The sequence below is a fragment of the Propithecus coquereli genome, unplaced genomic scaffold (assembly GCF_000956105.1).
Source record: "Propithecus coquereli isolate 6110/MARCELLA unplaced genomic scaffold, Pcoq_1.0 Scaffold222, whole genome shotgun sequence".
NCBI classification, from domain to species: Eukaryota; Metazoa; Chordata; class Mammalia; order Primates; family Indriidae; genus Propithecus; species Propithecus coquereli.
The window spans coordinates 308,006-334,200 of NW_012147412.1; positions in this window are offsets into that span (position 1 = coordinate 308,006).

Genomic DNA, 26,195 nt, shown 5'->3' on the forward strand with positions numbered 1-26,195 from the left:
CAGTGGGCAACACGGGGAAGCTCCTCACCCGTGGAGTTCATATTCCTGTAGGAATTTGACTCTTAAGTATTCTCTTTAAAGATCCAAAGAAGGGAGCCTCCAGTTGGGGACTTTGGGCACATTATATGCCCTGAGGGTGGGTGTGGGAAAGAGGGACAATTGGAAGAGATGGCAGTTCTAGAACATTCCCACTCTTCCCTGCTGTCACAACACATACATGGATTGTGTTTTTATTAACATAGAAATGGGTTACCAGTGTTTCTCCAGGTGTGACCCAGAACCAAGGGGACTCACCTGGTGGCTTGCTGCAAAGGTAGATTCTGGGACATGCTCACCTCCACTCAGCCCACCCTGACCCATTGATTTGGGATTTTTAGAGGGGCCATGAGTGATTCTAGACTCTGAACTGAACAAGTCTCCACATGTCCCTTTTTAATGGAAACTTTTAACTGAAGCATACATCCATAAAGGTGCAAACTCACAAATGTGCAAACGAGATGGATTCTTGAAAGGTGAACACACCTGGGAAACCAGCATTCTATCTAGAAACAGAACATCACCAGCCCCCAGAAGTTGCCTTCTTCTGCCTCTCTCCTTCTCTCCACCAAGGAAGGGCAACCTCCATTCTGACTTCTAACTCCACAAATGAATCTTATTCCCCTCTTTAAAAAAAAACTTTGTATAAATAATCATATATTAATACTATGTATTCATTTGTGTCTGGCAAAATTTCCCTTTGCACTGTTTTTGAGATTTATTTATATTGCATGTGGTTGTCCTTTGTTCATTCTCATGGATGTCTAGTATTCCTTTGTATGATGATACACAATTTACTTTTCCATTCTTATGCGGATGAGTCCTTGGATCATTTCCAGTTGGGCTATTATGAACAGTGCTGCTCCAAACATTCCTGTATAATATTTAGGTGCATGTATGTATGCATTTCTGTCAGAGTAGGGTTGCTAGGTCAGAGTGTGCACTCATTTTCAGCTTTAGGAGATACTGTCTGTGATGGCTGTCTCTGTGATGGCCCCTCTACAATGTTCCCTACTCTTGGTCTTCGAATCCTTGCGTAATCCCCTCCTCTTGAATGTGAGCTGGACTTACTGACTTACCTCGAACAAATAGAATATGGCAGAAATAACGGGCTGTCACTGCTGAGATTAGGCTATGAGAACACTGTGGCTTCTGTCTTGGGTGCCGTCTCTTGCTCAGCCAGCTCCTATGTCGTGAGCCACCCCATGAAGAGACCCACATGGCAAGGGACCAAAGAAGGCCTCCAGCCAACAGCTTACGAGGAACCGAACGCTGTCAACCACCACGTGAGTGAACGGAGAAGCTGACTCCTTCCCGGCGAAGACCGTGGTTCTGGCTCACGGTCTCGACAGCAGCCTCATGGGAAATCTTGAGCCAGAGGAACCAAGCTTGGCCAGGCTGTAGTCCTCACCCACAGAAACTGTGAGATAATTAATGTTTGTTGTTTCGATGCCAGTACATTTCGGGGTAATTTGTTACACAGCAATAGATAACTAATATACTACTGAGCTCTTTTCTAAAGAGGTTGTACTAATTTATATTCCTGCCAGAAATGACAAGTTCCAATTGCGCCACATACTCGACCACACAGAGTGTCGGCTGTCTTTTTTCTTTTAGACCTTACGATGGGTGTGTGGCAAGATTGCATTGTGGTTTTAACCTGCATCTCTCTGATGAATAATGAAGCTGAGCACCTTGTGCTAATTAGGCATTCGAATATCCTCTTCTGTGAAGTGCTCCTTCAAGTCTTGCCTATTTTTCTAGTGGGTAATTTATCTTTTTCTTGTTTGTAGGAATTCTTTTTATGTTCTGATCGTGAGCTCTTTGTTGAACATCTGTATTGCAAATATCTCCTTCCATTTTACAGCTTGCTGTTTCACTTTCTATTTTAAAAGTTACTTTGAAATATTTTCAAATTTACAGAAAAGTTATGAGAATAAAAGCAGCACAAGAGTTCTGTTACAGCCTTTACTCAGATTCACCTTTCGTTAGCATTTTACGTCATTTGCTTTGTCATTTGTACCTCCTTCCCACACACTGCTGCCCCCCCCAACACTCACCATGAAATGTTTTTCTGAACCATTGGAGAGTAAGTTACACACATGACAACACTTCACCCCCAAACAAGTCAGTGTATAAATATATATTTCTTAGGAATATTCTCTTATGTGACAATACTACAGTTATCAGCTTCAGTCAATTTAACATTGATACAATACTTTTATCCAATCTTCTGTGTTCCAATTTTCTCAGTTGATCTAATAATGCACTTCATAGCATCTTCCCTTCCAATACAGAATCCCGTCTAAGATCAGGTATTGTACTTAGTTGTCATGTCTCCTTAGTCTTCTTTAATCAGGAACATTTCCATAGCCTTTGTCTTTTATGACATTGACATTTTGGAAAAGACTTCCCCTCCCCCTCTTCCCTTTCAAATAGAACGTTCCTCATTTTGTTTGTCTGATATTTTATCATGATTAGAGGAAATACCGCATTGCCAGCTAGAACAGTATTAATATATAGATGATGTGTCCTTCCTACTGTCTCACATCTGTAGCCACACAAGGTCCCTCATTATAGATGTCAATTTTAATCACCTGTCCAGGTGGTGTCCAGTTTCTCCATTGTATGGTTACGACTTTTTGCTACTTGTAGGGATTCGCAGGTTGAGACCATGCAAATATTCTGCTTCTCATTAAAATGTCCCATAGATTTAACATCCATTGATGATTCTTGCCCGAACCAATCTTTACTGTGATGGTTCCAGAAGGATGATTTTCCGACTTCAGCTCTCCTTCCATTGTTGCCAGTCAGCTGTTGGCTTTCTACTGAGAGCAGGAACCCTCCCTTTGCAGGTTTCTTAATTTTAATGTAATCTAATGTATTGGCTTTTTCCTTTATAGTTAATGCTTCTTGTATCCTGTTAAAAATTTTTTTTTCCTACCTCAACCTTTTAAATATTCTCCTACGTTTTCTTCTAAAAGCTTTACTATGAGACCTTTGACATTCAGGTCTATGATCCATCGGGGATTTTTTTTTTTCTGCTGATGATGTAAAATAGGGGATCAAGATAAACTTGTTTTCCATTTGGAAATCCAATTGACCCAAGTGTCTTTATTAACAATTTTTATTGACACAAGAAATGTATGAATGCTTTCCCGCTTTTAAAAGTTCAAAGGCAATCGAGAGAGTGCTGCAATCTCCTGGGACCCCCCCCCACCCGACCATCTGGATCAGTGTCCCCTCCCTGCAGGTGGGTACCTCAGAAGTAGCCATTACTATCCATTTATTACATCCTTCCAGAATTTTTCCTGAGCATGTACATACATACATGCTCTATGCTCTGTTTTCTCCCCCTGCCCCGCCCCATAGTACATGAGTCATTCTGCAACTCACTTTCTTCGCTCAGCGGTAGGTCTTGGCTCACTCTTGCATTGGCACACAGAGATCTCCATGATCCTCTTAAACGGTTACACTGGATTATGTGTTACAGATGTCACATGTGATAAACTGTGTCAAAGCACATATGTGATGCAGCTTGTTTAGTCATTCATGGATTTTTAAGTTGGTTCTAATTTTTTGTTTTCTATCCTGATAATTTTTATGCACCACTATGAAAATTGAGGTGGATGGAGGATGAGAACTTGAGTCTGGAAGGCACCGGGCTCTTCCTAGATTCGGGACAAGCAAAAGGCTCAATGAGTCTGGGTGACCTACCCAGGCTCACACAGCCAGTCGGTGGCAAAGCCGAACATGAAACCCAAGTCCGAGGATGCCAAGTCCAGGCCTCTGCTCTTGGCACAGCCTTGCCTGGGGCGCAGCTGACCTCCCCGGCTGCCCAAGTTCTGGGGCTTCCCTGTCCTCTTCCTGTGCCACCTCCCTCCAAAGCAGGACCTCTGCTGATCCCGCGAGGCCTGCCCTCCAGGAGTCAAGAGGACACTTCAGTTCCAGAGCAGCCCCAAGACTCCCTTCCTCCCAACCTCCATTTGTTTAAAACTCCTCCAGCTTCCAAGATCCGCCTGCAGGACAGGCAAGAAGGAATGTGGAAGCAAGGGGACCTGCAAGCCCTTAAATCACATGTTGGGCAAAATAATCAAAGAATCTTCCCAAAATTTGTCAACGGCGGTGCTGGGCCTAGCTGCTCAGTAATGACTTACACTTGATGACAGATCTCGAGAAAATGCGTTTTGGAAGCAATCAGTATATGCTGAATAGGATCCTATTTTACAAGCATTTTATCTGCTCTTAAGGACATGGGAGATGAGGAAAACAGATAAGCCTCTCTATTAATATTGATTAGACCATTATATATCTGAAAAAGAGATTTTAGTCAGAGATGATTGCATCTCACCAGAGCAGCCTTCCTTCTCGAATCGAATCGTTTAATCTGCTGCTCAGTGGTTGGGGCTGCGGGGAGGGAGACACAGGCAAGCTTTGCGCCTGCGTGCTGGGCAGACGAGGCAGGAGAGGGCTGCCGGGTGAGAAGACCAAGAGGACACTTACATGTTTTCTTGGCAGCCCCACAGGAGGCTCAATAAGAGGAAGATAAAAAAGGAAACAGCAGCAGGAAGGATTGAGGTTAGACTTCAGGAATAACCGCTTCTAGAAGAGTTCAGAAGCTGAGGCCGGAGTACCTTCTTTTCTGAAAGAGCTTCATAAATGAGGAAGATAGTCAAAGGTCATGAACAGGGCTTTCAATTATTGATCACAAAAGAAGACTGGTAAACATTAAATGTTCAACCCTGCTAGCAAGCAAAATAATGCAAATTTAAACAATGAAATAATATTTTTGCCATCAGATCAGCCAAATTTTTCTTTTTTTTGTTTCCTTAAAACATCATACCCAGTGCTGGTGAGGATGTAGTGAAACTTCATTCTCACACATTCCTGGTAGAAGGGTAGGTGAGTACAACCTTTTCGGAAGTCAGTTTGATGATATTTATTGAGGACCTACCTTCTACTAAGTACTAGGTCAGAACCTGGATGGATAGTATTGAGTGAAAGTAAGTCCTTGTCCTCACAGAGCATACCATTGAGCAGGGGAAACTGAAAATTAACAAGTGAAAATGCAACGAAATATTTACAAGATGTGAAGAGTCTTAAAGGAAACAAAAAGGGAGCGGGAGTGGGAGGTGAGGGGCGGGGTAAGGGAGGTCGGTGAAGGCTTTTCTAAGGCTGTAGCTTTGAGCTGAGTCATAAATGACAAGAAAGAACAAGCCATAGGAAGAGGACAAAATGGTCCTGGCAGATGGAACAGCATGTGCAAAGGTCCTGTGGTGGCAGAGATCTTTTGGTGAGCTGAGAAGAGCCCAGGGAGGACACAGTGGGCGAGGGGACCATGATGGGAAGCAGTGGGAGAAGAGGGTGGGTGGTGGCGATGCTCTGTGAATGCTGCCCTGACCACGTGCCCGGGAAACACACACAGTCTGCTGTCCCTGTGTTACAAAGACCACCCTGGCTGCTGTGACAATGGCTTGGGGAGGGTAATAGGGGAAGAAAGAAGGACAGTTAGGAGCCTGTGGCAGCAATGAAGGAGAGACACGATAGTGGCTGTAACCAGGGCTTTGGCGAGGGCTGTGTATCCAAAACCCTGCAAAGGTGTAGACCTTGTGGACCAGCAATGCCACTCCAGGAGATAATCACACGCACACAGAGATTTATGTACAAATGCATTTGTTATGGGTCCAGGTATAAGGACAAACAAACTGGAAACAACAGAAAGTTCACCAGGAGGGGGCTGGTTAAATAGTGGCACACGTACACAAGGGCTGCCATATTTATGAAAATTACTGTTTAAGAAGAATATTTAACAATGCAGAAAAATGCTTCCATTGTATCTTAAATGAAAAATATCAGGATACAAAACCGAATGTATATTATGATGCTGGTTTAAAAAAAACAGCGATTTTTCTTTCTATCCAAAATAAACACCAAAATGTTAATAGCAACTCTCTGGGTGACCTATGGCTGATTTGACCTTTCCCCTACATTTCAGTGTTTTCTAAATGTCTTACAATAAATAAATAGTTTTATAATTAAGAAAACACAAAATTATTTTTTAATAATAAGGCAGATCTCTTTAAAAGAAGCAAGGGCAGGTGTGTGAGTAAGAAAGGGAGGTGTGGGGAGGACAGGGTCAGGTGGAGGTCAGCTGCTCTCCCTCTCAGCCTGAGACCCTCCTGCCCTGGAGATGCTTCCTAAAGCCCACTCAGCTCCCCGTCCTCCTGCCCTCCTGCCTCTTGGCATGTTTCTCAAAAGCTTCAGTAGTACGGGCGCCATGCACACCTGCCTGTGGTCAGGCCACTGGGGCTGAAGAATGCAGATGCCCGGGCTCCATCCCAGGATGGGGCCCCTACTGAGCCCTCAGTCTTCTCTGTCTCACTAACTCAGCCTTCCTCCCTAGAGGCGGTAAGTGTGGCTACTGGGAGTGTAGATTCTGGAGCCAGACCGTCTGGGTTGGAATCCCTGCTTGGTTCAGCCCCCTCAACTGTGGGTGGGAGATGCCGGCACCGCCTGCTGCGCAGAGCTGAGGGGATGGCAAGAGTGACGACACGCATCATCTTTAGACTAAACACAGTCATGCTATATACGTGGTAGCTCTTGTGATTCTCCCAGTTACGCAGGCCAAAAACCAAGAGTCATCCCTGACTCCTATTCCCCTCATTGCACCCACGCCACCAGCAAATGCAGGGTCCAACTGTTTCCCACCCCCTGCGATACTGCCCCAGCCCACGCACCCACGCTTTCTTGCTGGCATGGCCGAGTGGCCTCTAAGGCGGCCCCTGCTGCCATGCTCGTCCCCCGTCAGTCCAGCATCCTCTCAGTGGCCAGATGAAATCAGACCATGTCACTCCTCTGTTGGAGTTTTGAATAAAATTCAAACCCCTTACCATGACCTACAAGGTCCTAGTGAATCCTAGAACAGGAGAAAACAAATGGAAATTTAGACCATGAAACATTATTTTTGCTTTCAGATTAGCAAAGATTTTAAAAATAAAAACAACACCCAGTGTGGGTGAGGACGTAGTGAAACTGCACTCTTAGCCTAAGAAGCTCCTATTGTTCCAGCACTCCGAGGTCAGGGAGGGACGTCTAACGAGGAGCCTGAGAAGGAGTCGTAGAATAAGTCCAGTGGGGTTAGGGAAGCCCAAAGAGGGAGTTTCCAGAAGGAAGGTGATCTCTCAGGTCAAAGGCCACTGAGAGGTGGAATAAGATGAGGACAGAGAAGTGACCATGGCTTGGGCCACAGTGGCTCCAGTGGAGGGGTGGGGCAGAGAGAGAACCCCAGGGATGGTGACGGCAGAGCATGCATGTGTGCGTGTGTGCGTGCATGTGTGTGTGTGTGTGTGTGTGTGTGTGTGTGTGTGTGTGTGTTGGTGGCAGCAGCTGTGGCCGGAGGGAAGAGGGCGGGCCACCGGGGAGGGTCCTGAGAGGCCCGAGGAGGGGAGGCAGCAGGAAGTGGGAAAGAAGGAACTTCAGGAAACCGTGCTATTTGCTAAATGTCCCAAAGGGGATGGGGCCCAGCTTAAAACTCATTAGAAAAAACAAAGGCAAGTGCCTGAGTTTGATGAGTTTGGTTCTAGTTGGCAATTCCTGCCGGAGCCTTCTTAATTTCCTTGGTAAGTAAGATGGCTTTGATCACTGCCTTAGAGGAAACTTATAAGGAATGTCGGGGTTTGTCTCTGTTGGGGGATTCTCCGCAGGAGAAATGAGCCCGTGATGTGAGGGCCCCACACAAGAGGAGAAGACAAATAAATACGTGTGTGTGTGTCTGTCTGTCTCTCAGTTCCAGTTGGGAGGGCAGGTGGGGGCACCAGGACCGCTGTTTTGAGCCTATTTGTTGGGACAGTGTAAGTGGGTAAGGACAGGTTTAGGGCTATTGTCTGGGGCTTAAAGACAATAAAAATACTTTCAGTTTTGGTGTTTAAAGTGTGGGTGTGCGGGGGCAGCATATAAGAAAACTTCCTGCTAATACGGATTCCACTGTTCCTTCCCAATCCTGCTTAGAGGTGCTTAGAGCCACCTCCAGGAAGCCTCCCCTCCCACCGTCACTCCTCGCTGGGATCAGCCCTTTCTTTGAGCCTGGGTGGACTTGGACAGGTTTGTGTCACTGGAGTAAGGGTGCATGCTCACGCTCCCACATCTGGAGGGCCCTTACCCCTCTGGGCCTCGGTTTCATCATCTGTACATCAAAGAGGACGAGGAGTTTCTGGTGCTAAGAGCGCCGGGGAGCGGGAGAGTAGGCAGAGCAGGGAAGAGCAGCGGGCGCCCTGATAATGCTGTGGACACTTGTTATCTACAGGACGTTAGAATCGGCATCGTTATTGTCGTGCACGACCTCACTTAATTTCACAACAGTCCCGTGACTCAGGAACCATGACTATTCCCATTTTACAGATGAGAAATTAGTGGCTTAGAGATGGTTAACGAGGTTGGTCTGATAGGGAATGGCCGAGCTGTATTTGACGCAGTCGCCTGGCCTGGGCGGGGGCCTTGCCAGGAACGTGGGGAAGGGCCAGGCGGACCCTGTGGCACCTTCTCCAGCATGAGCAGGGCCTCCGAGGGCTCCGCTTGCCTCTCTGAGCTCTCGCTCTGCCTGCTCTGTGCTGTTTCCCGCAGTCTTGGAAACCCCTAGGGATCAGAACTGCACACTGTCTTTTCTCTAGGTCAAGGGCTGAAAAATTAAATTCCTACAGGGCCAGGCAGTAATTAAGTGAAGTGGGCAGAGTGAGTGCAAATACGTTTGTTGCCTGAGTCGTGGCGACGGCAGCAGCTCCTGGAGAGCGTTTGGGTTTTCGAGGGCAGCTGCTTCTCAGCTCCAGCCTCTTGTTACCTCCTGGTGTTACGTCTCGGTGCTGCCAGAACCCTGGTCTTCTGAGAGGAGCCGAAGCTCCTGACTCTTAAAAGTTGGTCCAAATCTGTGCTGAGCAGTGCTTTATAACAACAAATGAATAAATTAAATTTAAAAAATAGATTAACAGACTGATTGTTGCTCTGTCAGGTGACAGGCTTGCCACCTCTGACGTCTGATTTCATTCCGGCCTTGGTCCAGGCACGCTCAGTCGAAAGTCTCCGCTGCTACGGGTGCTCAGGAAATGGTGCCGATGCCCTTAGGTGGGGTCATGGTTTGGTGAGTTTGTGATGGAGTTGGAAGAAGTCTCCTCCCCTCCCACTGTCCCCCACACCCTGCCCTGCACTCCCAAGCACACTTCAGCACAACCCAAGGGTGGGGCAGATGTTGATAAGAATGAGTCTCAATTTCAGACCTCTTTGAGTAGTTTTCCAACTAGACTTTGAACCACAATGTGAGATGGCATCCTGCCAGGAACAGCAGCCCTTTGAATTAGTGTCCTTCGTCCTCCAATGTCTCTGAGAAGGTTGACAACACAGTAGCTGGGGTGACATGAATGTCTAACACACATTCAAGTATGACCAACACACAGGGAAACAAGGTACCGTGAGCAAGAACCATTGGAAACAACAGGCACTAGAAACAGAGTCACAGACTTCAGAGATTGGACTTATTAGGCATAGACTATAAAACAACTGTGCTTACTGTGTTCAAAGAAATAAAAAACACCAGCTTGAGAACTTCAGCAGGAAATTGGAAACTATTAAATATATAACAGATTTTTAAAAAAGGAATTATGGAACTAAAAATGCAATCACTGAAATTAAGAACTTGATGGATGGGTTTAATAACAGATTAGACAGAGCTAAAGAGAAAAATACCAAACTGGAATGTAGGTTGGAACTGTTTAGAATGTAGCTGAGAGACAAAACGATGGAAGGTACAGAAAAGAGGATAAAAGGCAAGGAGGACAAAATGAGAAGGCTTAATATATTTTTAATTGAAGTCTCAGAAGGAAGAAGAAAGAGGAGAGAGATAACAGGGTAATAGAAATGTTTGAATTTTTTATTACTGAGGAAAGACATCGGGCTATCGTTCAAGAAGGCTCCAGAGGTGGATTGATCTGTACCAGACATAAGAGGGCTCAGTCATTCACTGGCTCAGAGGGGTCAGAGACTATACTTTGCAAATCACTGGGCCTAGATGGGAATCGAGCTAGAGGTCTCCAGCCTAAAAGAAATGAGAGTTGAGAGAGTAATGGAAGTAAAGTTTTCATTAGTTTACTTCATAAATTTACTCATTCATTAGTGTATTCATTTACTTATTCATCAATTCAACACTTACTTGTTGGGTACCTACTAGGCTTGAGCAACTATAATTGGCACTTGGTCAGAAAATGGAAAGTCTTAGTTTTAAAGGAGATGTTTTGTCTTGAGTGAGGCAAGATGTTTAGGGAGTTTGGTGTCTGGGTGCTTAGAAGCAAGATGGCACCCAGAGGTCTGTGACGATGGGGATTAAAGACTGGATTGGGACAAAAGCAGTTTGATGGAAAACGACCCGAGCCAGTGCCTATGAAGTTGTCGGCCCATCTGTGAAGACAGCAATTACTTCAGGAAGAGGTAATCTGGGCTTCAGAGAAGCTCTTTGACACTCTGAGTAGGATCTGCAGGGTTTTTGAGAATCTGACCAACTTAATGTTATTTGTATTTTATTCATTTTCCTTCACTTTTCAGCAACATGTGTTGTAATAAAACGAGCCTGCCCAAACTCTACCAAAGGGAAGAAAGAAGGGGGTTTGTGTGCTGGCATGGGCTGTGGAGAAAGGTGGCACAGCTACCCTGTGAAGGCCACACACCGGCACTGGGGAGGGCACTCCAAGGCACACCTTCAGGGACGAGGCCGAACAGCTATCCCACCTGGAGGTCTGGGAAGTCTTAGAACACTTGAGCCACATGTGAACTCGGGCATGGCTCTCAACTTTTGAGGCTGTTAGACCCCTCTGAGGACGTGATGAAGCTTGTTACTAGAAACGTGCACATACAAACAACATTCTCCATGCAAATTCAGGGGATTCATGGGTCCTAGTCTAAAATTCTTTGATCTATCCACTGTTTCATTGTAATGTGGGGAAACTGAGGTCTACATTGGTCTAAATTCACACAGCCGGTGGTAGAGCTCTATTCCCCAGTGTCTTGCCCTTTGGTTTGGTGCCTCTCCCCACTCACTGCACCCCTGTCCCTTGGAACTGTCCAGGGTTCAGTGGAGCTGCTGTGCTCTGTGGGCAGGCAGTGCTCTTGCTGGGCATTGTGGGGGAAGGTGCGCTCATTCATTCGCAGGGGGTGCAATCAGGTTCACGAGATGTTTTGGGGGACTGTCAGTGGGTGGAGGGTGCGTGAGAGGAAACTCTTCTGGAGAAAGGGATCCTTCTCCTGTGGGGCCTGGAAGTCAGCACTAGCTGCTTTTCAGCCCAAAGGGCACTAGGAGTATGTGAAAACTCTTGGATAGAATAGGGTCGTGATGAAAGTGCCATTGAGGGAAGCTGATTCCTGCAGTCATGTTCTCTCCTCTCTCACATCAAACAGGTCTCCAGGGCAGCCCAGGGCTCAGGAGACACCTAGATTCCCAGTGTGACCTTAACCTGGGCTCATCCTTCCTGGACTCCGCCAGACCAAAGCTTTGGGGGGCAGGCGGAAGGCTCCTGAAAGACCTCAGTTTTGTAGGACTGATTTCCCACTGGGTTTTCTCTCCTCTCTCTCCTGTTTCTCCGTCCTCCTGCCCCTCTGCTGCAGGGAGAACACAAAGGGGAGGTGGGGGTACAAGTGCCACCCAATCCAGACCACATTTTCTTTTAAGAAAAATTTATGATTATAGAAGATTTCATCTTCAGGTCTAAAAATACCACAGTGCAAATGTGTCTGTTCCCCCAGTCCCCATCCCTGTCTCCCCATCACTGTGCTCCCTTTCTTAATCAGCACTACTGACCATTGCCCTGGAGGGCAGGCATGGACACCAGTGGGCTCTTCAGCAGCCGAGAGGAGACGTGGGGTCCTGGAGGGGTGAGAGGAGGTGCGGTCAGAGCCAGGCAGGGCTGGGGAAGAGGGAGGCTGGAGTATGTGACACCCAGGGCTTGCTCCTGCCAACGTGCACTGTGGGTGGTGCAGGGAAATGGCTTCAGGCTTTTGCTGCTGAATAGTGAACAGTTTCCTGGCACACTTAGCAGCAGGTAGCCTTCTCCCTCTTCCCAGGGAATGTCTGATTTGGAGTTTATTGATTCCATTTGCCAGAGTATTTTCCTTAAATATTTTTTGAGTCTAATGCATGCCGTACACACCCGTAATGGCTCTAGCTAGCCTTGCTTTTCTGCAGAACCAATAAAGCAATTTGGAAGAGGTGAAATCGAACCGAGAGGCATCAGGAGAGGGTAGCTGGAGTTGTGGGCAGGGAGGGAGGAATGGGCTTGAGATAAGAGACCCAGGAGTTGGGAAGAGGCAGGGTGGAGGAGCCATGGAACATTTGATTACAGAGAGATAGCAAAGAATGGGAAAAAGCAAGGAAGTCAGACAAGGGAGGGGATAAGGAAACATGGAAGGAGAAAAGGGAAGGGAGACAAAAAGGAAAAAGAAAGAAAGATGAAAGAATACATTTACAGCCAGCCATATCCTTGGGGATATGGGTGAGTTAAGTCTATGGGTGACCCTCAAATTACTTTGAAGATTCCAGTTCTAATCTCTTCTCTCCCTCACCCAACCTTTCATGAGAGAAGCAAAATGGACATCTGTGTTAGACAACATCATCTGCTCCCCCAGCGTCCACTCGCCCCTCTCTTTGTGTGGTAGCCATGTTACCTGAGCAGGACTCAACTCCTGGGTTAGGCCCTAACTGGCCTAAGCCAATCATGGCATTTCTATCCTCCCCCAGCCCCAGTGATTGGCCGAGGAAAAGGCATGTGACCCAGGACCAAGCCAATCAATGCATAGTATTCTCTTGGCCACAGTGATTTGTTTGAGAGTGACCTTGTGATGTAAATTGGGCAATCAGAGAGAAAGCTGAGATTTTTGTTAAAAGTTGGGGTAAGAAAAGCTTTTTAAATCTCCCTGGTTATGAAAGAGGAAGCATGGGGCCCCAGAGCCGCTAATAACCATTTCACTACCATTAGGGAATTCAATCTGGGAATGAGGCTGATACATTAGGAGGTAGAGTGGAGAGAATCACAGAGAAATGGAGCTGAGTCTTATGGGACATCACAAACCTCTGGATCAAATCCATCCTGATGCCGACATTTCCTGTGGACATTCCAATCACACAAGTCAATAAATTCCGTATTGTTTAAGTAATTTTGAGCTGGATTTCCTGTTCTATATAGTGGATAATATACTAATTAATATAATATCTTTTAAATTTGATCCTTTCTGTTCTTCCAATTACAGGCCTCATGAAAGCTCTTGAAGAGTGTACTCGCAGGCCTGGGCAGGGTTCCAGACAAACTTCCCTCCCAGAAGGTTAACTCAGTCCCCAGGGGCAGGGATATGGCTGGAAGGGGGAGGGAAGGAGGGAGAAATAAAAAGCCAGAGACTCTACATCCTGGAAAGTCGGGCCCTTCCGATTCGGCTGGACAAACTCTCTCCCCTGCTCAGCCCCAAGCCAGCCTTCAGAGCAGCTTTAAGCTCCAAGTACAAATCCGCAAGCCTGGCATCCAAGGCCGACCTGGGCTAATCTCCCAGTGCTCCCCTCTGCTTACCCCACTGCCAGCCAGACTCGGCCCTCGCCATTCTCTGAGCACACCCCCCACTACTCCCCTGCACATCTGCTGTTGTGGTTCCCTCTGGAACACTGTCTCTTCCATCTGTCTGGATCTCACCTATCTCCCAGGCTCTGCCTCCACGCCACCCCTAAGCCTCCCGTGACTTTAACAACCCATCCTTCTGCTGGAGCTTCGTGCGAATCTGCGTGAAGTGGGGGTGGGGCGCAGCAAGGGAGAATGTGTAGGTTGCAAGATCAAAACATGTCTATTGTTTTTGTTCATAAAGCTGTCGAGAGTGCAGTTAACCAACTGTCTTGACTAGTGGAATTATATTGTAGATAGCAAGAGAAGGCGTCACTGAGGTCACTGAGAAAAACGCAGGGAACTCGCACTCTAATTGATGAGTCCTCTCCCCTGTTTGACCTTCCCGTGGCACTCTGTGGACCCTGCCTTACGCTGCAGTTCCTTGTTCATCGATCTTGCTCCCTCGAGGGGGCACACACCATGGACTGGCAGCGCTGGGGGCAGCCCGGGAAACCATGGGCTGCAGGGATCCACCACCTGTTCCCCGTGGGCTGCCCGTGAGTGATGGGGTTCACCTTTGCAGCGTGCTCCCAAGGCTATTAAAACATCTGGGTTTGAAAGCTGTCGCCCTCACCTTTTTTTTACATTCAAGAAAGCATAAAAGAGAGTGAATGACTGTGGGAGAAAGAGGTCATTGCTTGGCTTTTTAAAGACCTTAGTGAAACCGTGGTCTTGACAGCCTAATTTGTGGAGATAAAATGCTTTTCTACATTTATGAAGCAACCTTTGCATTCCCAGAGCAAAGCTTGGAGGTGTGAGCGTAGTGTTTAAGCTAGGTCATGGCGAAGAGCTTCGGGAAGGGAGCCTCCTGCTCCACGGGAAGGGGGACGCTCTTCTGGGCTCTGTGGGAGAGAGGAGGGGGCAGGGAGCATCCTCATTCCTCCATGTCACTGTCACCAGGTCAGACCTCAGAGCAGGGGTTGGTGAGAGATAGACGTCCCCAGGTGGATGTGGGGGACCTACGAATAGTGGGCCTTGTGCCCTGCTCGCTGCCTGTGGCCCGAGGGAGGACAAGCATCCCAGAGAAGGTCGCGTTTGCCGTGGCCCAGAGTCAGACGTGGTACGGCCCTGCTTGAGGGAGCTGCGCAGGGTGGGTTTTAATCAGTGCTCCTCCTGGTTGCCAACGCCCTATATCCGACACAGTAGAGGGTCTGGAAGTTCCCATGTGTCCCAGAGGGGAGACTGCAGAGGTGCTGAAAGAACTGTGGACACAGAGGCCCGAGGTCAGGATGAGGAGGCCGCATGCCTGGAGGCGGTGGCAGTGACTTCATCTGGGCATGCTACTGGGTTGCCAGAAAAGATCAGCTGGGGCCACCTGACACCCAGGGACAGGTGACCAGGAGGATATCTCACAGACAATGCAACATGTGGTCTTGCAGCCCTGCCCCTGGCCACCACAAGGAGACATAAACTACCTCTACTCCAAGCTCATCCAAGGAAGGTGGATGGAAGAAATGGCGCCAAAGGGGACTTCGATCTTTGATTGACTATCTAAAGGAGAATATTTTAAAGGGAGCTACTGTTTATTGGCAAGCTGGTCTCCTCTGCCGCCCCCGTGACTCCCCATGGCCTCCAGACTACCAGCAGGAATGGAGAGCCTGGATGGAGCAGTGGTCGTGATGGAAAATAACGTTACTTTGTCTGACCTCTCTGAGTCATTGCGTGTACATTCCAGCCCTCACTGCAGTGATGATAGTTTTGATGAGTGATGTGAAAGGAAACCTCAGAGTGCTGTGGGAATGTGTATTGGGAGATCTGACCTCGTTCGGGACATCAGGGGGGCAGCCCAGAGGAGGTGATGTTTAAGTGGAATCCTGGAAGATGTGTAGGAGTTAGTGGGGTGCAAAGGGAGGGCAGTGTTCTGGGGGTGGGTGGCCCTTGCTGCTTTGTTCTGTATGAGAACCCCTCCAGAGGACCCTGGGCTGGGCTGCCCCGGCCAATCTGCTCCATCTCCTGAGCAGGGCCAGGAGCAATGGGACATTTCCCAGAGGCCCAGGGGGCCTGCTCTGTGTGCCCTTTGTTGGAAGGGGGTCGATGTGGAAAAAGCTTGGGTCTGAGCCTCTGGCCAGGCAGCCTGACAGCTGGGAGTTTGTCCCTTGGCCTCCCACCAGCCATAGACTCCAGCACCTTAAGGAGGCTCCCAGGGCCTTTGCTAACCGGGCAGGGTTGGGGCAGCCCCCACGCCCCCTGCTAGTCCATCTGCCACGCCGCTCAGCCCGGAGCTGGTGTGTGGTGTTGGCTGTTCTGCTTAATGGCGGGGAAAGGAGGCAATCACACACCTCCCATCTGCCAGCTGAGAGCCTGTGCAGAGGAGGCTATTAGTGGCCACTGCTCATGTGCCAGCCTCAATTAGCCCAGGCAGGAGCAAAGGGCAGCGTGGGTAATAAAAGCTGCAGCCAGGCAGAATGGACCTGGGGCTCCCCTTGCAGCACTCTGGGGTCCTTGGAAAGGCTGGGGGCCCAGGAGAGACCTGGTTTGTTGGGGACGCACAGCATTTTTGGAGGATCTGTGAGGACAAAGAGAAAGGCAGGCATTAGCTTTCCCCTTGCTCTTGCTTTGAAAGAAAATGTTCCAGATTGGAGTCAAAACCGCAGGACTGGAAGTTCCGTTCATTGAAAGCATCTGCACCCAGGCTGAGTGAAAGCAAATGGATTTCAGTTCAAGAGGGCAGAGGAGCGCTTACCAGGAAGTGGGTTCTCAGGCTGGCAGGACAGGGGCAGAGGCGCAGACAGGGCTGGAGCCCAGATTGGCCTCCACCCTCTAGGCACAGCCCTGTTAGGGAGCTTGGGCGCGGCCAGTGGGCGTGAGGGTGCTCCCAGGGCTGCTCCATGTTGATGTGTCACGTAGGGTGTGTGGGAGCCCAGGCCATGGCCCGGGGTTTCCTGGGAGCATAGAATCCTCCTAATAGACCTTGCAGAGCCTCCTGGGGAAGGGTTAGGAGCCACAGGCTGGTTCCGGCTGCTGGAGTGTAAGTCTTCCCTTGATCGGCCCCTTTTCAGGCTGCCTACCTCTCATAGAAGGTCCAGATAAAATATAGGATGCCTCATTACATTTGAACTCAGGTAAACAACAAGTAATTGCTTAGTATAAGTATGTCCTATGCAATATGTGAGACATACTTATACTAAAAACTTGTTCATTGTTTATCTGCAACTCAAATGTAACTGGGCACTCTGTATTTTCATTTGCAAAATCTGGAAGCCTCGTCAGGCTTTTCTCCAAAGGGTGCTGAGATATCTCCTCCCAGCACGTGGGAATCTGCCTACTCCCCTGGGGGAAGGAGGCCATAGTGTCCTGACCCCCAGGTCTCCAGCTTGGGCCCATCCTGGGGGTGTGCAGAACACTTTGGGAAATCTCTTGAGAGCATGGCTGTCACTGGTCAGTGCTTTTCTTATACCAGCCATGGTGGGGAAATTGCTTCATGAGCTGTTGCTCAGAGCCCTGTCAGGGAAGGCAGGTGGACAAAGGAGGTTTGGGAAGAGGAGACCCTGTAGGGGAGAGTGGAGGGGTACAGGCCCATGGCTGGCCCTTCCCCAGGGCAGCAGAACTCATGGTGTCTTTGGATTCCTGTAGCTCCTTGCTACACCGCCCTCCTGTGCATTAGCCAGGTTGGCCTCCCCGGCCTGGGAGACGGCAGGCATCACTCCCCACCAGGCTCCCTTTCACCCTGGTGAGCGGCACCCGGGCATCTGTCATGGGCCTCCTAAGCACTGGTGTGCGGCTTCCTAGCACAGGGCCGGCTGCCCTCCAGCCTCTAAATCTTACTTCCCAGAGGCCGGGGAGCTGTGTGGTATGCGCGGTGAGATGGCATAAAAGGGAGCATCTCATTTATAACGGCGGAGCAGAGCACTCCTGCGCGCCCTGGCTGCGGAGCTGTGCTTATTTGTATTTTCTCATTTGAAGCGCTGAGCTCCCTTTGGCCTCCCACCTCGCCGGGGCCAGGCGCGAGTGGGACAAGGGTGAAAATTCATGAAAATAGGCCACCGAGACTAAGAGCGTCCGAGTGGGGCGAAGCCGCACTAGCTGGAAGACGAGGCCCTTGCCAGAGGTGAGGCGCTGGGCAGAGACAAACCTGCAGCGTTCCCGACACATCACGTGGCGACCTGCAGGCCCACCCCAGACACCTGCATCCGCTCCCCACTGTCCCTGCTCTGGGGGCCCTGGCCCATCCGGTTTTAAACGAACAAAGCGACAAGGCTTCAGGATCTTCCCTTAAGAGAAGACTTGGAGGCAAACCGCCCTCAGCAGGACAGGGCTGCTCCTGGCAGCCGGCATCCACTCTTCGTGATATGCACTTGGCTACTTCATATCCTCCCCTGTCCCCAGCCTGGATAAGCCTCCGCCGCCTCTGGGCCAATTCATAATCCTCGATTTCCTCAAAACCTGCTAAAAATGGATGTCTTATTAGAACTGTTTGGGACTAGCTGTGCTTGGCTTGGAGGCTGCCGGCACCTTCCACCCCTCCCTCAGCCCTCCCCCCAACGATGACAATGTTTCTTCGCGGGCGTTTTGGGTTCCGGATGTGTCTTCTCTCTGCTGGACTGCAGATTCTTCCCGGAGCAGACCAGCTCCATTCTTCCTTTTCCTCTTGTGCTCAAAACACAATTCCTTTCTCAGAGGGTGTCTGATCCTCACAGGTGACTTCTTGTCTTTGATTTGAGAATTAACCTTCCCCACATGGCTGTCCTGAGCCCCCCTTTCAGCCCCTCTCCACGTCCTGATGCAAATGACCAAATCACTCCAGGCATCCCAGGGAGCCTCGCTCCTTCACCCGTTGACCACACATCCTTTGAGAGTTGGCTGTTGGACTCGAGGGATAGGAACACCTATCAGACCCAGGTGTCCAGGGTGTCTCCGAGAAAGGCGGAAGTAGAAAGAACTGGGGGAGGGTCAGATCCGGGTCCCTCATGGCCTCCCTTGTGTAATTGATCCGGAGGGAGGAAGCGATCCACCTAAAATCCCAGAGCTGGTTAGGAGCAGAACCAAGACTGAAACTCACATCTCTTGAATCTTCTTCCATCAAATTTCCTGCCATTGTAAATTCCAGGGTAGCTGTGTAGGGAGCGGGCTGGGGCTCAGAGCTGACCCCTCACTGCTTCAGGCCTGGGGGGCACCTGCCTTTTCTCTTGGCTCATCGCCCCAGCTTTGGACCAGCCACAACAGGACACGTTCCCCTCTGCTCAGCAGAGGTGAGGGCACAGAGAGGACCTGGCAGCGCCGGGCCCTGGTTGGAGCCGCATTAGGACCAGGCAGCTGCAGGGGTGTCAGGCGAAGTGGGGTGCTGACATGGGGGCGGAAGCACGCCGACTGGAGAGAACCATATTGACTGGTGCTCCTCTTGGGGCTGCAGGTGCGTGGCTGGAAGGAGAACTCTGACAATCCACTTGGGGTCCAGGATGAGACCTCAAAGTGGTATGTCTGAGTAGCAATAGCTGATCCCTCCATCGCCTTTTGGGGTGGGTGGCCCACTTAGCCTCTGGGCTCTGGCTTTGCTTTTGGGCTGTGGGGCGTGTGTTCGGGGCCAGAGCTAACCTGCTTAGGCCCTGGGGAAGAGGCCATGCCATGTCACCTAAGGCCCCTTCTTAGCTCTTCCCAGCATCCCTTGACTGTGCCTTTAGGCACATGTGGAATGAATCTTGGTTTGAATGAGGGCCAAATTTTGACCCTGCTTGGATGCCTGTATATTTCTGTGAATCTCTCAGGCTCCAGTTCCAGTCCCTTACTGTGTCATCTCAGGTACTCCCCTTTCTCCTCTGCTCTCTCAGCTCAATTCAGGAGCCACCTTCTCCCCCCAGTCAATGCCCCACCTGTCCAGCCAGCCACGCTTCCTACCTTTCCACCCCCCAGCCCTCAGCAGCGCCCGCCACGCTCCTCTGTGCACTCTGAGGTCCTTAGCAACCACTCTCTTGTTAAATCCCGCGGATGCCTCTGGGCCTTAATCTTACAAGGTCTCTCTGGCAGCATCTGATGCTGTGACAAGTCCTTCTGTTTTAAAACTTTCTTTTCCCTTGACTTATTCAATAAAAGTGTCTCTTGATTCTCTTCCTCCTTCTCCAGCTAGACTCTCCCTTCTCGATTGTACTGTCTCTTTCTCGGGGGCTTATCTCTCCTAGCATCAGGCATCATCTTTATGCTAATTTGTTCACTCATTCATTCATTCGGCAGATATTTGTGGGGCACCTACTATGAGACACCCTGCGGTGTCAGGGTTAAAAGATCCCAGCTGTCAGAGCTTATACCGTGTGTATGTGTGTGTGTGTGTGTGTGTGTGTGTGCACGTGACTGCAATATGAAAATTTATAAACAAGAAAAGCGTCTGATAGGAAACGGTGCAAAGCACAGGCTAAAATGTGGTGGGTGATGTGATAGAGCACCTGGGCTGTTTTCAGCGTGGTCGGGGGCGCCTGTCCGAGCAGGTGACCCAACGATGAGACAGGTGAGCCTTGGGAGGGTGGGGAGATAGTGGGTGCTGAGCCCCGAGAACAGCGTGGGTGCAGAGGGAACTGCAGAGGAGCAGAGGCAGGAGGGGCGTGGGGTGTGCGTGCAGGAGCCGCTCAGGCAGAGCTTCCTCGGCCAGGCCCGGAGCTGGTATTTTGTTCTGAACGTGAGGAGGAAACACGGGAGGGGTTGGCGCTCTGCACGGATGTGGTCTGTGCACTCAGGCTGCTGTGGGGAAACAGGTTATGGAGGTGGGGGCCGGCAAGAGTGGGGGTGACATGGTTGGGGACTCTGCACAGCTCCAGCAGATAGATGGGGCTCTGAGCAGGCAGGAGCCGAGAGGGCGGAGGGAGGGGAGGACACTTGGCGCCACCTGCCTGGGAAAGAGGGTTGGCAGGTGCGTGTGGGGGGAGTGTTGGGGGAGAAGGATGATTAGGAGTGCCCCTGGGCCTGCCTTATGCAACAGGACAAATGGTCGGCACTGCGGAGCCCGAGAGGACAGAGTGGGGGGAAGGCCGTTTTGGGGGAGGGTGCATGGTGTCTCTCAGAGCCTATCTTCACCCTAAAGACTGGATGCACCTCCATCCTGCATCTCCCTCCTCACCACGCTCCTGCCCACCAGATTCATTTATCCCAACACCTCCTGGGCATGTGAAGTGTATTTTTATAGGACTATCAAGTTCAACATCCAATTAGCCAGGCAGAAAATCACCCTGGGATTTATTGTCATGTACACCATCCCTGGTCCGCCTTTCTACACCCATGGAGTCCCGTAGTCCTGTCAGCGAGAGCTCCTAAATGTCCCTGGGTTTTGAGCCCCCTCTCCCAGGGCCTCACCCTACTCTTACCAAGCCACCCTCCACTTTGCTCTCAATGATTTTTTTTTTTCAGAAGCCCAAACACGATCGTGTCATTTTCTTTCTTAAAACTCTTCAATGACTCCCTTTAACTTTAGGACTAGTCTAAATTCCTTAGCGTTCCTGCCCGCTGCGGGCTCTCTGTTCATACCTCACTCTGCACTTGTGCACCACCCTCCCCCAGCCAAGCAGGGCTACTTGCAGTTCTGTAAACAAACCCTGCTGTTCCCTGCCTCCGGGCCTTTGCCCGTGCTGTGGCCCTTTCCTGGAATTCTTCACCACTGTACTCCTTCCTCATCCTCCTGTTCTATCTGCCCTTCAAGAATAAGCTTAATGAGTACCTCTTCTTAGAAGCCTTCCTTAGCTCCTCTTCCCCTTTCCTAGGGAGAAGCCGGACCTGGGACAGGCCGAACATGCCCAAATCATGCTCATAGAATGTGCCCCAAAGTGCTCTGGCTCCCACTTTCCCCATCTCAGCGAACCCTCAGCTCCTACCATTCAACCAGCCATTGCGTCTGATCAATTCTAACTCCTGAGGATGGCCAGGTCGGTCCTATTCCTATTTCATCAGCACGCTGAAATTTTCCTTGGGAGCACTTTCCTGACTGTCATGAAGTAATTATTCACGAAGTTTCAAGCTATCTGCTTCCCTTTCTAGACTGAAGACTGAAGGATCAGGAGGCTCGGGCTGTCTATCTGGTGCTCCAGTGCCCAGCAGCACCTGGCGCATGTGAAGGAAATCCATGTTTCCTGGGTGAACCGCAGGGTTGTTGTACCTTTCGGTCCTCCAAAGCACCAGTCTCCCTCTTGTCCTCCCCACCTCCCCACCCCTCACCTGCTTACCTATCCTTCATCCTTCAGATCCCAAATGTCGCCTCCTCCAGGAAGTCCTCTTTGAGCCCAGGTTTAGGTCAGCTCCCTGGGTTACACACACTACAGCACTCAATGATTTTCTGTTGTTGCACTTGCCTGCATTTACTGTAAATATACATTTTTCTGATTGTTCATTAATGTCTGCCTTCTCGGCCAGGCTGTAAGCTTCGCAAGAGCCCAGGCAATGTGTCTGGTTTTGGTCACTCTTGTACTCTCAGTGCCTAGAGCATAGTAGATGTTGAATAAATATTTGGTGAATGAACGGACAATTTACAAACAGTGGATGAGGAAGGGATTTGCAAACTGTCAAGTTCTTCCAGTGGTTCTCTGCTTTTCTGGGGCTCCTCTCATCTGTGACATTGACCCTTCATGGGATTGGTTCTTAAATGTCGTGGGGTGCAGTGGGGGAATCAGGCAGACTCTTGGTGGGCAAGGAAAGGACCTGTGTAGTTTAAAGATGGCCTAGAGGAAATTCAATACTCTCCCTCTCCTATGTACACATTCTGTCTCTCTCTCTCCCTCTCTCTCTCTCTCTCTCTCTCTCTCCCTCCCCCTCTCTCATCTCTATCTCATGGTCTCTCACACCCAAGGACATTGATTGATGCAGGTGTGAGCTACCATGTGTGGCAGCGTATTTTATACATGTGTTAGTTTCAGTACGTCTCCCATAGAGCCAGAAAGAAGGAACTGGGTCTACAAGGGCCTCTGTAAAAAGTCTGAGTACATAAAAGGAGTGGAAAATGAGTCCATGACTAGCCAATAAATTGCATTTAAAGCCCTTTCCGTGTGGACGGTGGGGAGAGTGTATTCCGTGGCGGAGGCTGGGGGAGCACATTCAAAGACTTCCCTCTCTAGATGGGTGGCTCCAGGAGGGCCGAATGGAGCAGGCGAAAGTCCCCCAAGCCCCTTTGGGGGACTCTGCTTTGGGGAACACGTGCAGATGTAGGTGTAGTTGTCTCCTTCTTCCCAGAGTCCTAGTGTTTGACAAGACTTTGGACATTGTGACTCAGTTTTTCTTTTAGAGCAGAAATTCTTCCAGCAGCCTCCCTGGCAGATTTCACACAGTCAATATTGGAAGGGGCCTTGGACATTGATGCTGTTTTCCTGCTCTGTTTGAACACTTCCAGAGTCGGGGAGCTCATTACTTTGCCTGGTAGTCCGTTCCGCTGTCAAACAGCTCATAGTTAGTTTTCTTTGGCTGAGCCAGTTGTACTTCCTTGTCAGTGTCTCCCCTGGTGCTGCCTGCAGAATAATGAGCCTGACGGTTCTCCAGGGTGGCTCTTCCAGGGTGGGATGCTCCTCCAGCACTGCCCCGGTGCAACCTGCTCTTCCTGTGGCTTGGTCACCTGGATTCTGGATCCATCTCTTTGGAGGATGGAGTGGAGTTAATCAGTGGGGCTGGACAGGGGCTGACGTTCCCACTGTGGATCTCTCCCTTCCATATGCCCACCCCCCATAGCAGGGGCCTTCCTCCTGTGTGTCCCCCCTCCACGCAGGCCCCCAGCTATGTCTTACCAGTCTGTCACCCAGCTATGACTTACCTAAATTTGTGTCACCCAGAGGACAGGAACATTTGATTGCTGGGGAAAAAGACTTTTTTTCCCTAACGCCTTTCAAAAAGTGAGTCATGATTGGTCTAAAAATAGTCAGTGGAAATCAGAAGAAACAAACACACACAAAAAATGATACTAAAAATCCAGAGTACCTAATCATAGGAGAAAGGAAATGGTTTGGCAGAATTGGGATTCCAGTGATGTCTTCACATTTTCTTTGAATCAAACGTCATGTGGGGAGGGTAATTTACATTTGGCATTGTTAATAAATTTTCCAGCCCTGAGACTCAGCGTCCCTCTATCAAGCTATTTATTAAATACAACCTCCATGGACATTCCTGAGTTTGTGGTATTTGGACTTATTCCCCTCTGTGCTTTTCCCCAGGCAGCCCCTGTTCACCACCATAAACCTCACAACAGGCATAATCAATCCGGCCGCCCATCGCAGTCGCTCAGTCCGGACACTGAACAAGCACCTTCATAATTGAGGAAAGTTCCATAGGGGGCACTAAAGAAAGATTACTGAGTGGGTGGTTCATGAGCCCATGGGGAATAAAGGAGCGATCACTAGGAATCATCCTGGGTTCACCAAGTGCAAGTCCAGCCAAAACAAAGCACTTTTTCTTGCTGATAGGTTTCCTAAACTGGTAGACGCATGGTGCACCCCGGACATGGCATATCTGGATTTCAGCAAGGCGTTTTGTAAAGACTTTGATGTAATCCTTGGGAACAAGACGGACAATTGTGTATTAGGCAGTAATAGAGTTAGATGGATTAGCAGACGAACTGCAGTGTGAGCCAACAATGGGGCGAGGCTGCCGGGAAAGCTAATGCAATCTTGGACTATATTAATGAAGCACAGAGCCCAGAAGAGGGGAGATAATGGCATGGCCCTCTGTGCGTGGCAGTGGGCAGACCACATCTGGAGCATTGCGTTTCATTCTGGGAGCCACAACTGAGCAAGGACATTGAGAAATGGGATGGCATTTGGATGAGGGGGACTGTGATGCCCCAGGGTCTCTCTACCATGCCACATGAAGAGGAAGCCGGAGACCTTAAACTGGAAGAGAGAACATGTAAGTGGATGCTGACAGCTGTTTTCAAACACGTAAAAGTCTTCCATGGAAGACCAATGGGAATATTGGGTGCAATGTTGGAAACACAGCACTTGACAGCCAAGTGGATTTTGGTTTGGTCCATAGCACCCCAACAAGAAGGGTGGGGCTCTGAGCCCCTTGAGGGGCTCTCTTCCCTAGGGGAGGAACTGAATGTGGGGTGTGGCCTGTTGCGTACTGCTCTTCATTTTGCTGTCTTAGCAACAATAAACCAAGCCCTGTGCTGAGCTTGGAGGAGGATGGAGGAACACGGAGGTGCATGGGACCATGCCGTCAAGGAGCTTCTATTCAAGCCACGGTAGACTCACAAATAACTGTTATCATACAGGATTTAACTGTTGTACAGGAGGAAGAGCTCTGGATTGGCGAGAAAGATGCCTGTTTGCTGGTTCCTGTTCAGCTGCTGACTAGCTGTGTGACCTTGAGCAAATTATTGACTTTCTGTGCCTCGGGTGCCTTGTGTGTGTGTCGAGAGGAATTTCTCAGGTGTGGCCCTCAACCTTTGCAGTGCCCCGCTCGCCCAGGAGCCCTGGAGCGGGATGGCCAAGTGATCCTAATACGGGAGGCTCACAGATCACCGAAAAATACTGCGTTAAGAAATAACGTGTCCTTTGTAAGAAGTTTTCAGTTCAGTGTTGAGAATGAGGAGGGTGGGCTGGAGGGGAGACCAACCCGTTAGGAGGTAGCCTAGCTCACTGGGCTGGGTGGTTCCTAAACAACAAGCATTTAGTTCTCACAGTTCTGGAGGCTGGGAAGGCCAAGATCAAGGTGCTGGCAGATCCAGGGTCTGGTGAGAGCCAACTTCCCGGTTCATAGATGGTGACTTTTTGCTGTGCCCTAACATGGCAGAAGGGGTGAGAGATGTCTTTGGGTTCTCTTTTATAAGGACACTAATGGTATTCATGAGAACTCCACCCTCATGACCTAATCACCTCCCACTTCCTAATACCATAACCTTGGGGATGAGGATGTCAACACATGAGTTTTAGGGGAATGTAAAGCATTCAGTCCACTGCAGGAGGCTACATCTCTGAGCTAGGGAAGAAAGAATGCCAACCAGACCTGGGGCAGTGGGAACCAAAGCGCAGGGAAGGGCCTCACTGGAGAGCTCTAGAAGTAGCAAGTTTTGGCATGTGGGGTGAGGAAGGAGGAACATTAAAGATGACTTTACGTGATAAAGCTTTGCAGGAGGATTGGCAGATGGGTTCTCTTCCTTCAGGGTGGGAATGAGAGAACACAGACTATGACCTTGGACTAGAAATTCTGGTGACTGGTCTGGCAACCTGAGGGTGTACCGGGTCCCCTCTGGGGATGACAGTCCCAGCTCACAAACTCCCTGGAAGAGGAGGCAGGTTCTTCTCTCACCATGCGCTTAGGGATGTGGGGACCTCTGCGGGGAAGGGTCCTAGCTGAGTAGCCCCAGCTATTTCCACTGGTCAGAGGCCCTCCTCTATCAGCTCCCCTCCCCGCCACCTCCCTCCTTCTCTCTCCTCCACTCCTTCTCCTCTTTCTGCCGCCCCTGCCTCCTCCAGGCAGCAGCCAGGGAAATAATGAGGTTGCCCAACTGGCGGTGCACGCGCCATCAGGGTGTAGAATGAAGACGGATGACTGTAGCTAAGAGACAATTTGAAAAGGGATAAATACAGG